The 14,647-nt window shown below is 48.7% G+C and overlaps 1 protein-coding gene across 1 annotated transcript in view; it reads left to right on the top strand.

The window, feature by feature from the left end:
- The window catches only part of LOC146337842 (free fatty acid receptor 3-like), a 41,517-nt gene that overhangs the window by 22,919 nt on the left and 3,951 nt on the right, over window positions 1-14,647 (top strand). The window lies entirely within an intron of this gene.

The raw sequence follows: 14,647 nt of genomic DNA, 5'->3' as shown, positions 1-14,647 counted from the left end.
AGCGGTTTGCCATCTCCTCTGGCAGAATCCCATCCCTGTCACCTCTTGAGCTCATCTCCTTCTGCCGACTGCTCTGTTGGTCCCAGACGGATTGTGTCGAGAAAATGGGGCTGGCTGGCCAGCGTGCCCTTTTTGCACAGGCTGCTTGTGAGGTGCAGTCTCCAGGCCAGGGAGGCAATTTGTCCAGGAAGCAAAGCCCAGAAATGATGCGGTGCATCAGCTGCCTGTAGCCACCCCCCTCACACATGTCCGCTTCCAGGGCCCTCCGTCTGTGTGGCCATGCATCAGGCTTCAGCTCTCTGTTTTGTCACATTGGAAGGAAGGAGAGAAGGATGCAGTTAGCCGTTCCTTAGCAACTCTACACTGTTCACGGGCTGGGGAGGTAGACACTCCAACTGTCCTTATCAGGGACCTGATAAATCACTCTCCCTGTTTTCCCTTTGGGGTATGCTTTGTTGGGGCCAAGCGGCACATGATGGCCAAATGTGTGTAGGCGTTTAACTTCCAAAGGGATAGTCGTGTTAGCCTGTTGCACGAACAACAACAACAAATCTTGCGGAACCTTAAAGATGGACACATTTAATATGGCATAAGCATTTGTGGACTCATCCATGAAAGCGTATGCCATAATAACCTTGTTAGTCTTTAAGATGCCACAGGACTCTGTCCTTTAAGCATTTAATGTGTGTGTTTTCTCCCCTCCCACCCTGCTCCTTTAAACAGAAGTAGGATTCAGACAATGCCCTGCAGGGAGGGGAGTTTAACCATTTCTCCATCGTAATGCTGCGGCCCCACTGACCCTGCCTTAAGTTGTTATGAACCCAAAGTAGGGAAGTCAGAGATATTCATTTGGGGTGGTGGTGGAGTTTGATGAGTTTTCCTAGCCTGCCCCCCCCCCCACGCCCCGCCAAACTTTGTTTTGGTTCCTGCTGTGGTGCCCGACTCAATCTCCAGTGAGTCAGACCATTTCATGGATTTTCTGCATTTGAGATGGGGGTGGGGAGGTTCTGCTATTTGCTTCTGCAATTACGACTGAATTTGTGCAAATTTGGTCATAACTGCAGAACCAAATTGCAGAACCTTAAAAAAAAGAAAAGAAAAAAAGGTTCCCAGAACAGACCCTGCAGCTTGGCTCAGCAAAAGTGCTGCAAAACTCCGTCGTGCCCCAAAAATGAATTTCCTGGTGACAGACATCCCTACACCCAAGAGGGAAACTTTCAAAGCTAATAGCTTTGGGGGACCACCTTTCCATCCCCCACATTCCCAGTCCTTCTTGCCTCCCCTCTCTGTAGCTGCTGTTCAGCAAATTTTAACCCATACACATTCAATATAGTTTGGCCCTTCATGTCATCACAGTTAAATTTCCTTCCCAGGGTCTCTAGAATATGATTCTCTGAGCAGAGAGTAAATGCATCATTCCCTTTATTTCTGATCTTCACATGTGAGTGCCAATGCATATGTAGCCAAAATGGTACCAAGCACACACAAGAGGGAGGTGTCGGCAGGCCCCAAGGGTTGTAGTACAAAAACTTCTTTTTTGGGGGGGGGAAGGGGTAACCTAAGGGAGGAATCCAAAATAGTCCAATGAGGACTAAGCATGCTTGGTGAGCAGGGAATGATGATTGACTGTTGAGGGAAAAAAATAGAAAAGTGGGTGGGAGGGGGAATGACATAAAGTACTGTGGAGGAAGGCTTGGCTGACTAACTGGAACAGTGAACAGGAGCAGCATCTTGTTCAGTGGAGGCTGGTGGCTCTGATCTCAGTGAGGCCGTGAGTCCATTCTGGGTTTGAGTCAGAAACAGACATAACTCTAAAGAAGCTATCCTAGGTGCTGAACCTTATCCCCCAAATAGGTTCAACACTTTGTATAGCTCCTTTAGAGTTCTGGCTGGTTCTGACTGAAGCCCAGAATGGATTTACGGACCCACCGAAATCGGATCCACCAGCCCCCACTGATTTTGTTGAGGTCACACATGTACGTAGCGCACATCCAGCAAGGGGAAGGATGGATAGCGACGGTGGGCACTGTGAATAGTGTTGTAGTGAAGCCAGGGATAAGACAAACTGTGTGTGCAGAGCAAAACACCCCCAGCAACTGTAATCTGCAATCCATATCTATGTCAGGCATTTCATGAGCTCCTTACGATAACCTGTGATTATTCCCATTGTCAGTTATTAGCAGGGCAGGTATTAGCAGTGTTTGATATCATATGTCAACAGACAGATCATTACTTTCTCTGGCCAATAAATCAGGCGTAATCTACCTATCATGATTCAAGCACACTGGTTTTATTTCAGTGAACTTTGCACAGTAATAGGGTGCCTCCGTTTGCTGCGCTGATTGAATATTTATTTACTTATTTGTTTATTTCTATACCACCCAATAGCTGAAGCTCTCTGGGTGGTTCACAAAAATTAAAACCAACAAGCACAGGATAAAACAATCTCAAATATAAAAGCATTAAAGCCACAATATAACAATACAACCAGAATAAAACCTAGGAGCAATGCAGAGATTTAAAATGCAGATTTAAAACACCAAAGCTAAAAGACTAGGAAGCTAAAATGCTAAAATACTGGGAGAATAAAAAGTTCTTCACTTGGTGCCAGAAGGAATACAATGTAGGTGCCAGGTGAACCTCTCTAGAGAGAGCTAATTCCACAGCCAGGGTGCCACAGCTGAAAAGGCCCTCTTCCTGGTAGCCACCTGCCTCACTTCCTTTGGCAGGGGCTCATGGAGAAGGGCCACTGAGGATGATCTTAGGGTCCGGGCAGGCACATATGGGAGGAGGCGATCCTTCAGGTAACCTGGCCCCAAGCCGTTAAGGGCTTTGAATGTTAACACCAGCACTTTGAATCGGGCCCGAAAATGGACTGGCAGCCAGTGCAGATGGAAAACTACTGGCATAATATGAGCTCGCAGGCCAGTCCCTGTTAACAATCTTGCTGCCCTATTTTGGACCAGCTGAAGTTTCCGGACCATTTTCAAAGGCAGCCCTACATATAACGCATTGCAGTTATCCAGACAAAAGGTTATCAGAGCATGGATAACTGTAGCTAGGCTATCTCTGTCCAGATAAGGGCGTAGTTGGTATACCAGCCTAAGCTGATAAGAAGTGTTCCATGCCCCTGAGTCCACCTGTGCTTCAAGTGACAGTTCTGGGTCCAAGAGCACCACCAAACTACGAACCTGATCCTTTAGGGGGAGTGCAACCCCCTCCAGAACAGGTTGAATATCACCTAGCTGGGCAGACAAACCACTCACTAAGAGTACCTCCATCTTGTCTGGATTAAGTTTCAATTTACTGGCCCTAGTCCATTACCATGCCCAGGTACTGATTCAGAACTGCCACTGCCTCACCTGGGTTTGATGAGAAAGAGAGCTAGAGCTGGGTGTCATCCGCATATTGGTGGCACCTCAGCCCACACCTCCGGATAACCTCCCCCAGCAGTTTCATGTAGATGTTAAACAGCATGGGGGATAAAACAGAGCCCTGTGGAACCCCATGGCACAATTGCCATGGCACAGAGCAATAATCCCCCAGCACCACCTTCTGGAATCAGCCATCCAAGTAGGAGCAGAACCTCTGCAGTGCAGTGCCTCCAACTCCCAACCCAGACAACCTATCCAGAAGGATACCATGGTCAATGGTATCAAAAGCTGCTGGGAGGTCCAGGAGAATCAACAGGGTCACACTCCCCCTGTCCCTCTCCTGGGAGAGGTCATCCCACAGGATGACCAAGGCAGTTTCCATTCCAAAATCAGGCCTGAAGCCTGATTGAATTTTTAAAAAGGGGGGAAGTACAATAGAAAAGCAAAAGGTTACAACAGAAAAACAAGAGAAAAGCAAAATCCCCCTCCCCCCCCAAATGGAAAATAAAAACAAAACATTAAGAAAAAATCAATATATGCACATTTACAGAACATATCTTGTTCATATAACTGCCCGGTCCTTTGAGTTACTGTGCCAGCAAATCAATGTGTAGGAGCCTTAGCACAGCATGATGAGAGTGCAGCTGGCCAAGATTCTCAGTAAACTGAATACTCTACCTCTTTCTGCCCCTTTTTCTGTAGTTCACAAGCATTGTGGGAGACACACGGTCATGCTTGTGTAGGGATGTACGAAAATCACTTACCTTTCGTGGATTATGCTGATGGTGGGGGGGGGAGGCGCGCCGTCCCTCCCCCCGGAATCCTGGACGGGGGGGAGGTGCTCCTTTCCTCCCCCTCCCCCCGGAATCCTGGCCAGCCGGCTGTGCTCCACAGAGATTCTGCAGAGCCACCGGCCGGCTCCACCAGCAGCCGGACATCCGGCCGCTGGCTAGCAGGGACGCAAATGGCAGCGGCCGTAGCCGCCGCCGTTTGCGTCCCTGCAGTCAGCTGTGATAGACTACGTAAATGTTTACGTAGCCTATCACGGCTGACCTAAAACAACAACAACAAGAACGCGCGTACGCAAATGGCGGCGGCCACGGCCACCGCCATTTGTGTACGTGCGTTGTTTTGGGTTTTTTTTAAAGTCAGCCGTGATAGGCTACGTAAACATTTACGTAGCCTATCACGTTTTTTTTTCTAAACCTAGCCGTGATAGGCTACGTAAATTTCTACATAGCCTATCACATCTTTTTTTTTTTTTTAACTGGAAATGGCAGTGAAGGCAGCCGGTCAGAAGACTGGCCGCCGCTGCCGCCGCACCACCACCTCACCACCGCCGGAGCCGCCGCCGCCAGGAAGATCTGCCCCAGGTAAGTCTCGTCCCGGGGGGGCGGGGGGGCAGACCATTCCGCCACTGATTTCGGGGGGCCGAATGCACTGGCATTCGGCCTCCCCAAGATCCGTGGCGGAATTCTCTGACATCCCTATGCTTATGAAATAATGGAACATGGTATAGAAGCGTATGCAGAACACATGAGCCAAACAATTGAAGTCAACAAGCCTGCTGATCAATGGTGTAGTGGTAAATGTTGAAGTGCATCCCGATAGTTCCCATAGCTTCACCCCCAAGGAGAATCCAGAAATGCAGGCAGGTGTGTTGAACCACATCAGCCAGTTCTAGTCGTTTTCATTAGGGATTTTATGAGAGTCTGCGGGAGGGGCGGAGTCCAACCGACTCCCCCTCCCCTGCCCTCCCAGACCCTGCTAGCCAAACTGCAGGGCGCTCGCGGATCCACTTGGTGAGCACCCCACGGCTCAGTGAGCATCCCGCAGCTGCCTGCCCTCCCTAGCCAGCTGCCATTGCATGTTCAGGGCCCATTTATGAAACATTAAAAGCGTGAATGGAGCGCTCACATCTGTAACATTGTGTAAAAGGGGCCTTTACGGATGCCAAGTATGCAACATCACCTACCCAGAATCGCCTGGGTTCTCATTGCTGCACACAATGGTGACTCACTAAGAAGGACAGGAAACACCCTGGCTACATCGGGTGTTAGCCAGTCTGCGACGAAACTTGCGTGGTGCTGCGAGCAGGGGTGGGTGGCAGCAGTGTCTCGGCAAGCACCTGACAAGCCAGGCACAGGTGAGTCCATCCATCCCTAGTTTTCATCTGCACCAGGAACAGGTGTTTTGTAAAGCTCATGGGTCTTAATTGTCTATACAAGACCAAGCCACCCCAAAATACTTTGCATGACAGGAGGGAATAATACATTGTTGCTGGGAAAATCCCCCCCCCCACACACACACACACCTCAGCTACTGTGAGGATTGAGGATGTTGGAGAATTCCACCATGGACTCCAGTGAGGCCGGATTCTTTAGAATCTGCTCCCCCAGAGTCCGTGGCAGAATGGAGCAATCCCCCCTGCCACCCCACGAAATCCCCCCGGGACACAGCCTACCTGGCGGTGGTGGCGGCGGGGTGGCTCCAGTGTTTGCGGTGGCTCCGGGTGGTCTTCTGGCCACTGCCGGGTTGCGGCCGCAAATGGTGGCCACTATGCCAGACACCATTTGCATCCCTGCCAAGCCGTGATAGGCTACGTAAGTATCTACATAACCTATCACGGCAAAAGGCAGGGACGCAAATGGTGGCCACTATGCCATTTGCGTCCGTGCCTTTTGCCGTGATATGCTACATAGATACTTATGTGGCCTATCATGGCTTGGCAGGGACGCAAATGACGTAGCGGCCACCATTTGCGTCCCTGCGGAGGCCATGATAGGCAACGTATATATTTACGTAGCCTATCATGGCAAAAGGCAGGGACGCAAATGGCATAGTGGCAGCCATTTGCATTCCTGCCTTTTGCCATGATAGGCTACGTAAATATATACATAGCCTATCATGGCCTCTGCAAGTACGCAAATGGCGGCCGCTTGGGTGGCCGCCATTTGCGGTCGGCGCAGCCCAGCAGCAGACAGAAGTCCGGCTGCGGGCAGCCCTGGCCGGCGGCTCCGCGGAGTCGCTGTGGAGCGGAGTCGGCCGGAGAGGATTCCAGGGGGAGGGACGGAGCACCTCCCCCCCACCGCGGATGCCCCCACCTGGCACGAGGTAAAGGATTCGTACATCCCTAGTGAGGATTGCAGCAAAGGTCAGAGGGAACAGGGAATTCTGAGAGGGGTGGCAGATGACATCAGGGTCCCAGCTAATAAATAAATGGCGGCAGTGCGTCCCTGTGAGCCCCGCCTCCACTACAACACTCTCACTGATATAGATAGGGCCAGTTTACTGCTTAATATCCCAAAGGACCACATGTTGGATATTAATTGCACTTTGATTTGAGTCTACTATTCATAATCTTTATTCACACTTAAGTGATATGGCAGTCCTGCTCAAGCTGGTGCCTAGGGATGCTGGGGAAATTCTAGACGGACTAAAATGAGCTTGGATTTCTAAGAATCCGACCTGTGGAATCTGCTGCGGAGCGCCCCCTCCCCCCTCAGGCCATGCAGAGTCCGTGGACTTTGGGATGATTTTTTTATTATTATTACTTTCCTGAAATTTACACGTATCAATTCGTAATAAAATACATACGTTTCTGCTGAGAAAAACTTTGAATGGAATGGGGGACGATATGCTAAATGTTATGTACTAAGGTGAATTATGTAAACACTTATTTAATTATTTACATATTTTTCTGCATGATGAAAAAAAAAATCACATCCTCCTGTGAGCGGATGACAGAACAAAAGGCACCTGACAGTCCGTGAAACACGGAGAGGATTTTACACAGTCCGTACATCCCTACCAGTGCCCTCAAGATGTCTTGGACTGCAGCTCCCATCAACCACAGCCAGCAAGCTAGTGCCCGTGCTGGTTGAGGATGTTGGGAGTTGTAGTTCAACACATCTGGAGGGCACCAGCTTAGGGGAGGCTGCTGTAGGGCAGATATTTGTGCCATGCCTGTCTTGTCTAGAGAAGTGGCTGCTTGCTTCAGAAGCTCATATCCGAATAAATGAGTTTGCATTGACAGTGCCAGAGATGACTCACAAAGATAGGCAAGTTGTGCGTATGCTCACTAATTCCCACGGAGCCCAAAGAGTGCATTTGCATGTGGAATTTCCACGTAAGTGCAGAAGAGGCAACCTGTCGCTCTCCAGATGTTATTTGACAACAGCTCCCATCAGCCCTGACTAATGGCCATGCTGGCTGGGGCTGATGGGAGTTGTAGTCCCAAACATCTAGAGGGTGCCCGCTTGGGGAAGGCTGCTTTAGAGCCAACCTCAACGAGATGATGGGAATTCATGCTAAGACCTCCTATGTCTTTAACTTTTTGTAAAATCCAATCATAGGGAATGCTGGCAGATATGAATCAGCACTGCGAGAGGATGGGTTTAACTCTTCCGCTGTGTGCCATTTGCTCAATGGCAATTGCTTTGCCCCCTTTCCTGAAGTTTCTGTTTGCCCTACCCCATGCCCCAGCACTGGGGTTCTGATTAGAATCCACCATCGGGACTGTTTTTAGCAACATTTTTTTTGGAGAAGGAAGAGCTCATATCTAGTTTGGCCTTTGTGAAGCTAGTAGGAATGTCAGAGAAATCCATGGAGGGGGGAGAGTTCAATGAGTCTTCCCAGGCTCGCCTCCCCAGACTTTGTTTCGGTTCCTGCTGTAGCACCTGACTCAATCTGCAGTTTGCTGGGGCAGTTCACAGATTTTCTGGGAATTTTGTACGGGGGCAGGGGTCTGAAATACCCCACCACCACCAAAGAGTGCAAATAAGTTCCCGGAGTTTGGGGAATAGCCCACAGCCCACATTGCAGACACAAAGCGAGTCGTTCACTCCATGGAATTCCATCAAGCCAAAAAAAGAAGAGGATTTCCCAGCAACGGACATCCCTAGATGTCAGGCATGTGTTTGAAGAAGCGTGCTTAACCTGGCTGCTTTTATTCTGGAGAAAAAGCAACCCCAAGATCCTGATCTGAAATAAGTTCTCTGATTAGACTGGAGCTTACAGCAGTTTTCTTTTGGAAAATCTTCCCGTTCTATTTGCCTTTGAAGGTGCTTCTTATAGTAAACATCTCTTTCAGGGCAACAACAACTAGGAATCATTTTCAGCAGGAAACTGATGGAGGGGCCCTGATCCATTTCGGAAGCACATTCCAGACTGGGACTTCGTAACTGCATTCCCTCCCCCACCCCCACTTCTTTTTCCTCCAAAATGCCCAGGTTAGGAATACTTATTTAAAAACGTGACTCATGTCCTGTGTGGTTTGTCCCGTAGCCTGTTGCAGAAAAGAAGACGCTAGTCCTCTGGAATCTCTTTGGGAAGGTTCATCTTAGCTTGCCCCTATGTGGATTGATCTCAGAACTGGCAGATCAACAGGTTCTCCAGCATCTCTGGGCTGAGATCCAGATGACTCCCTAGATGCAACAGTTCTTTTCCGCTCCTCGGAGGAGCTATTGCAAACTTCCGCACTGTTATCGCAGTGTAAACAGATAAAGGCAGAGAGACACAACACAAGCAAATCGGCAAGATATAAAGTTCCCATTTTCAAAGCAAACAGCAATGTTGAGATCAGCTTTCTCTGCAGTCCAAGCAGGCTCCCTTGGAGCTGTCACAGTTCCAGGGTCACCATTTGTCATGGGAAATGGTTTTCCTGCCTTTCAGGATGTCAGAGAAATCTGCGAGGGAATCAGATCAGTTCAGATTTTTATGAATCCAACCAGTAGATTCTGCAGCGGACCGGCTGTTCCCAGGCAGGCGTATTCTGCAGATTTGCAGACCATTTTTTTTCTAAATTTCTGGAATTTTGCGCAAATGTAGTAATAGAAACACACACACACGCACATGCACACACCCAGCTGAAAATGTGCATTTCCCCCAAAGACTAAAACATGAAAATGCACATTTGGGGGGATTTGTGCATTTGCACATGTGCGTATCTGTGCACGTACATCTTTGCATGAGTGCGAATTTGCACCAATTCAGAAACTAAAAAGAATCCAATTCTCTTGATGAGGAGATGATAGAACAAAAGGTGCCTGATAATCTGCAAAATCAGATGGTATGGATTTTACGCAATCTGTACATCCCTATCTGCCCCTCCCTTGCTGCCATGACCCATCTCTCTGCTTTCTCACAGGGGTATTATTGACCTTGCACAGACAGCTCCAATAAACGGGCATCTTCCCCATCTCTTGTTTTCATTGTAAATTTTGGATCTCATTCACTAGACTGCAATGACTCTGATGATGAATCCCTCTACTCTCTAGTGCCCCCAAAGCAGCTGTCGAGAAGGGGGAGCTGCAGGCATGGTAAGCCAGTCCCAGTCATACTGATTCAGCAGTTCTCCTAGGTGACATGGCAGCTTTTGCTCTGCTAAACTCAGCTAGAACCTGCTCCTACATTTTAATCTGCACGTGTCTGTATGGTGGTGAGGGCTAAACTGCTGCTGGTGTAGTGGAGCAACAAGAATGTTGGCCTTAGCTCAGTGAGGCATGGGTTGAAATCCTTGTTCAACAGCAAAGCTTTCTGATTGACCCTGGGCCAGTCTTATCTCTGAGCCTCACCTACCATGCAGGATTGGTGTAAGGATAAACTGCTAGGGGCCATGCATGCCACTTTCAGCTTTCATGTTCATAGGCAGTGTGCCACTGAATACGAGTTGCTGGAGGGGTGATTGATTGCCTTCAGCAGTGGAGGCTGGTGGCTCCTATGTCAGTGGGGCAGCAAATCTGCTCTGGGTTTCAGTCAGAACCAGTCAGAACTCTAAAGGAGCTATCCAAAGTGCCCAACATGGGTTCAGCACCTTGGATGGCTCATTTAGAGTTCTGACTGGTTCTGGCGGAAACCCAGAGCAGATTCACCGCTCCACTGACATAGGAGCCACCAGCCTCCACTGGTCTTCAGGCTTGTGGGCTTCCTGAATTCATCTGTTTGGCCCCTGCAGGGCAGAGGATGTTGGAGTAGAATAAGGGTGTTGGACTAGATCAGGGGCATTGGAACAGATGAGTGGTGCTGAACCTGAGGCATATGGGCTAAATTTGGCCCACCCGGGGTTCCCAATCTGCCCCCCGGGATTCCCCAGTTAGCCACCCCCCACTTCCCAGGCCCCATCCCCTTCCCCCCAGCCACCAATCATTTTATGGTTTCCCAGCTTTTATGATGCTCTTTTCACATTCTAAGAGGCTGAAATGACTCCCCTAAGGCTTAGTTACTGGCAGTAAAGAGCTTTAAACTAAAATACGCTGGTATTTTTGGTGTTTTGTCCCCACCCCTTTTGCCCTCTGGCTCACTCACCATGGGAATGCAGGCCCCGAGAGCTTCTCTGAAATGGAATTCAGCCCCAAGACAGAAAGAGGTGCAACACCCCTAGACTAAATGGACCCTTTTTGGCCTGATCTTACGTTCTCCTTGACGGAAGTGAGCAAACTCACTGCTTACCTTCTCGCCGTTACTTTTTACTGCATCTTTGGTGACCGCAGCCTTCCAAATTGTCATCCACTTGCAGGGAGTATGAATCGTTTTCAGGCAAATAAGTTGGGGGAGCTTTATGAAACGTGGCATTTAGCAGGCATGGTGCTAATCATTGCATATGGGGGCTGTGCCTAGGGATGCCAGAGAAGTCGGCAACAGAATCAAATGAGTTTGGATTTTTATGAATCTGACCCATGGATTCTGCAGCAGACTGGCTTTTCACCAGTTGGGAAGATTCTGTGGACCCGTGGAGCATTTTTCTAACTTTCTGGAATTTTGTGCAAATTTAGTAATATAAAAAAATACTCAAAATACTTAAAACAAACAAAAAACACACACAGCCCAACATGTGCATTTCCCCCATAGGCTGAAGCATGACAAAACACATTTGGGGGGATTTCAGCATTGCAGGGGGAGGGATTTGTGCATTTTCACAAGTGCAAATTTACACAAATGCATGTATGCTCAAATCTAGAAGCTAAACAACCAAACAAACAAATAAATAAATTCAATTCCGCCGATGAGCAGATGATGGAACAAAAGGCACCTGACAATCCATGAAATGCAGACGGAACCGATTTTACACAATCCATACATCCCTAGCTATGCCCCACCCATACAAAAAAAGAACTGATGAACGAATCTCTTGTTATCCCCCTATTACATTTCCGTTCATTTGCTTAATAAATCTGCTCTGAGTCCTCTGATACAGTGTGGCACCATTGCTCTTGTCTGGCAGCATCATTCTGGGAATTACATATGCAAGCACAGTGTGCATGCGCCAAACCTTTCCCCAGTGGGAAAGGCTTCCTGGAGGACACGCTCCTCCAAAACTGGACAGCCTTAAAAAAAAAAAAAAAAAAGCTAAAGCTCAGGCTCCCAGGCAGCCAATCAGATATGGACCCATCCTTCCCAATGGATTAGCTGTACTGGGTGCTGGTGAGGGTGTCCCATGTGATACAGCCCACACACACTTTAACTCATTGGCTGGCTCAAACCAACTGGAGGCCTTTTAGGCTTGCTGTGTGGCTGGCTACAGCAGTTCCTCAAAGCAGCATCACAGCTAGCCATACTTGGCCCAGTCAGGCAGCATGCTGGTCCCTAGGCTAGACAGCAGCGGCCAGCTCCATCATGTAGAAATACAAAATTTGATGATAAATCAGCATGTTGATGCTTTTGTTGCTGGCTTCTGCTGTTTGCCTGGATTGATCTAGACTGAACTGAATTGATTGATGGATTGATTGATCGATCAGGTGTTTTGTGTAGGCAATCATTTCCCTCTTTGTGGGTGGGTCTTAATCATTTTCCCCTGCACAACTTGCAGCATGAGTAAAAGTTTGGGGTGGGGGGCAGGATTTACAAATTGCAATACATTTATTCGTGCTGTAATTAATTCATTGACATTGTCTGAAGTATGACACATTTATTTCTCATCCTGGCTTCTGGCTGCATGGCCAGAAATACATTTGTGTGCTGCTTGCTTCCCAAATCATTTCTCACCCTGGCCTCTGCCTATGCCAGATGGGTGGCCAGCGACAGCGTTTATGTTTTTAAAAGCTCCTCTTGCCTAGGGGCTGCAAAGTGTTATGTCTCACAAGCCCTATGCCAGATGGGTAACAAAGACATTTACATCTTCAAAAAGCTTCTGTGGCAGATGGGTCACTACCTCTGTTTCTGCCTCTGGTGGCCCCCTAGCTCTGCCTCTGCTAGCCTGGCTTCTTCCCACCAGCTACCATGTGCACCAGCCACCGCTGGTAGTTAGGGGAAGATGGCATTTATGAAAGTTGGTAATCTGTTTTCCTTAGGCTAATGTGGGTCTCTGCGAATGGATGGGGGACAAATGAGAGCGCAGGACAGGAAGGCCTGGCGTGCTATGGTCCATGGGGTCACGAAGAGTCGGACACGACTGAACGACTGAACAACAACAAACTTTGTGGACATCTTTGCAAGGTGTCCTATCGCCACTTGGAAACACTGCAGTTTCCTTCCCCCCACTGGCCTTGATCCTTCTTAGGGGCCAGCCAATCATCAGCCCAGAGAGCCAGGAAAGGCAGGGGGAAAAGGGAAGGAAAAAAAAGGGGGGCAACGATTGCCCACGGCATGATGCCAAGTGAGCCTGGATGGATTATGCCAGCTGGTGCGGGACCAATGGCCAAATTACTTTATCCAAACACTCCACTCTTTGGCTGCATGCTTTGTAAACCACAGTCCCTCACTGACCTTTTTTGAGGATGTTGCCAAGCAAGAAGAGATGGCTGTAGCTCAATGCCAATTCCACAATGAACTCGTTATCACATTTTCGGCACAGTCCTGAAATAGTATAATTTTCCTCCCAAGTCTGTAAAATAGGTAGATAATCTGCCTGCATGTTCCCGATAATGGAAGAGGAGAAGAGGAGGAGTAGGGAGGTAAACAATTCAGACACAGAGGCAGAAATGCCAGCCGAACATAGGAAAGAGACATTAGGGAAAACAAGAGAAAAGAGATAGATAAGCAGGGCAGACTTCTGCAGTTTCCAAGAATCTGCAATAGAAAATTCATGACCTACAGTGATCCCACAGAAAATGAGACGGGCTGGCACAGATATTTGCTCAAGACCACCATGGTGGACAAATAAACCGCCTCCAGGTTTGCTCAGGGCTGCTCCCTCTATTTCCCCAAGGCTCCTGTGTTTTGCAATAAAAATCACTGCACCTGCTATTGGCAGTCCTCCAGGCACCAACTGTTATCAAGTGGGTCTGAACATCTTGTCTGCTCACAAAGGGCCATTCTGGGTGGTTGGTTCAGGGCAGGAGCATCAGGTCTATATCTCTTGGGTGGATTACAGGAGATTTGCAAAGCAAACAGGGAAGCAGATGCTCCAGTAGAACCGGAACTCAGGTTAGGTTGGCCACATGTCCTACTTTACAGGGGAAAGTCCTCTATTTGAAGGGCTTTCCAGTAAAGATTAAAACAAAACAAAACAAAACAAACAAAACAAAAACCAGACCCCCCTCTAAGAAGGTAGAGTAGAAGAGGGGCCTTGAAGTTTAGGGATGTACGAGAGTTCCGCCATGGATCTCGGGGAGGCCGAATGCCAGCGCATTCGGCCCCCTGAAATCGGTGGCGGAACAGCCCCCTGCCCCCCCCCCGGATGGGACTTACCTTAGGCAGATCTTCCTGGTGGCGGCGGTGGCGGTTCGGCGGTGGCGGCTGCGGCGGCTGGTCTTCTGACCAGCTGCCACCACCACCATTTCCAGGTAAAAAACCCCCCAAAAACGTGATAGGCTACGTAAAGATTTATGTAGCCTATCACGGCTAGATTTTAAAAAAAAAACACCGTGATAGGCTACGTAAATCTTTACGTAGCCTATCACGGCTGATTAAAAACAACAACAACGCATTGTTGCCCATGGGCGCCCCCATTTGCGTTCCTTATTTTGGCACGTCTTAGTCTACGTAAACATTTACATAGACTAAGACGGCGAAAATAAGGGGAACACAAATAGTGTAGCGTCTACGCTATTTGCGTTCCCCTTATTTTCGCCATCTTAGTCTACGTAAATGTTTACGTAGACTAAGACGTGCCAAAATAAGGAATGCAAATGGCGGCGCCCATGGGTGCTGCCATTTGTGTATGCGCGTTTTTTTTTTTTAATCAGCCGTGATAGGCTACATAAACATTTATGTAGCCTATCATGGCTGACTGCAGGGACGCAAACAGCAGCGGCTATGGCCGCCGCCATTTGCGTCCCTGCTAGCCATTGGCCAGATGTCTGGCTGCTGGCGGAGCCGGCCGGCCAGGATTCCGG

The sequence above is a fragment of the Heloderma suspectum genome, chromosome 10, assembly GCF_057233095.1.
Source record: "Heloderma suspectum isolate Gila_16-S chromosome 10, 16-S_ref, whole genome shotgun sequence".
NCBI classification, from domain to species: Eukaryota; Metazoa; Chordata; class Lepidosauria; order Squamata; family Helodermatidae; genus Heloderma; species Heloderma suspectum.
The sequence above is the reverse complement of the archived record's forward strand: the minus strand, read 5'-3'. Positions and strand labels throughout refer to the sequence as shown.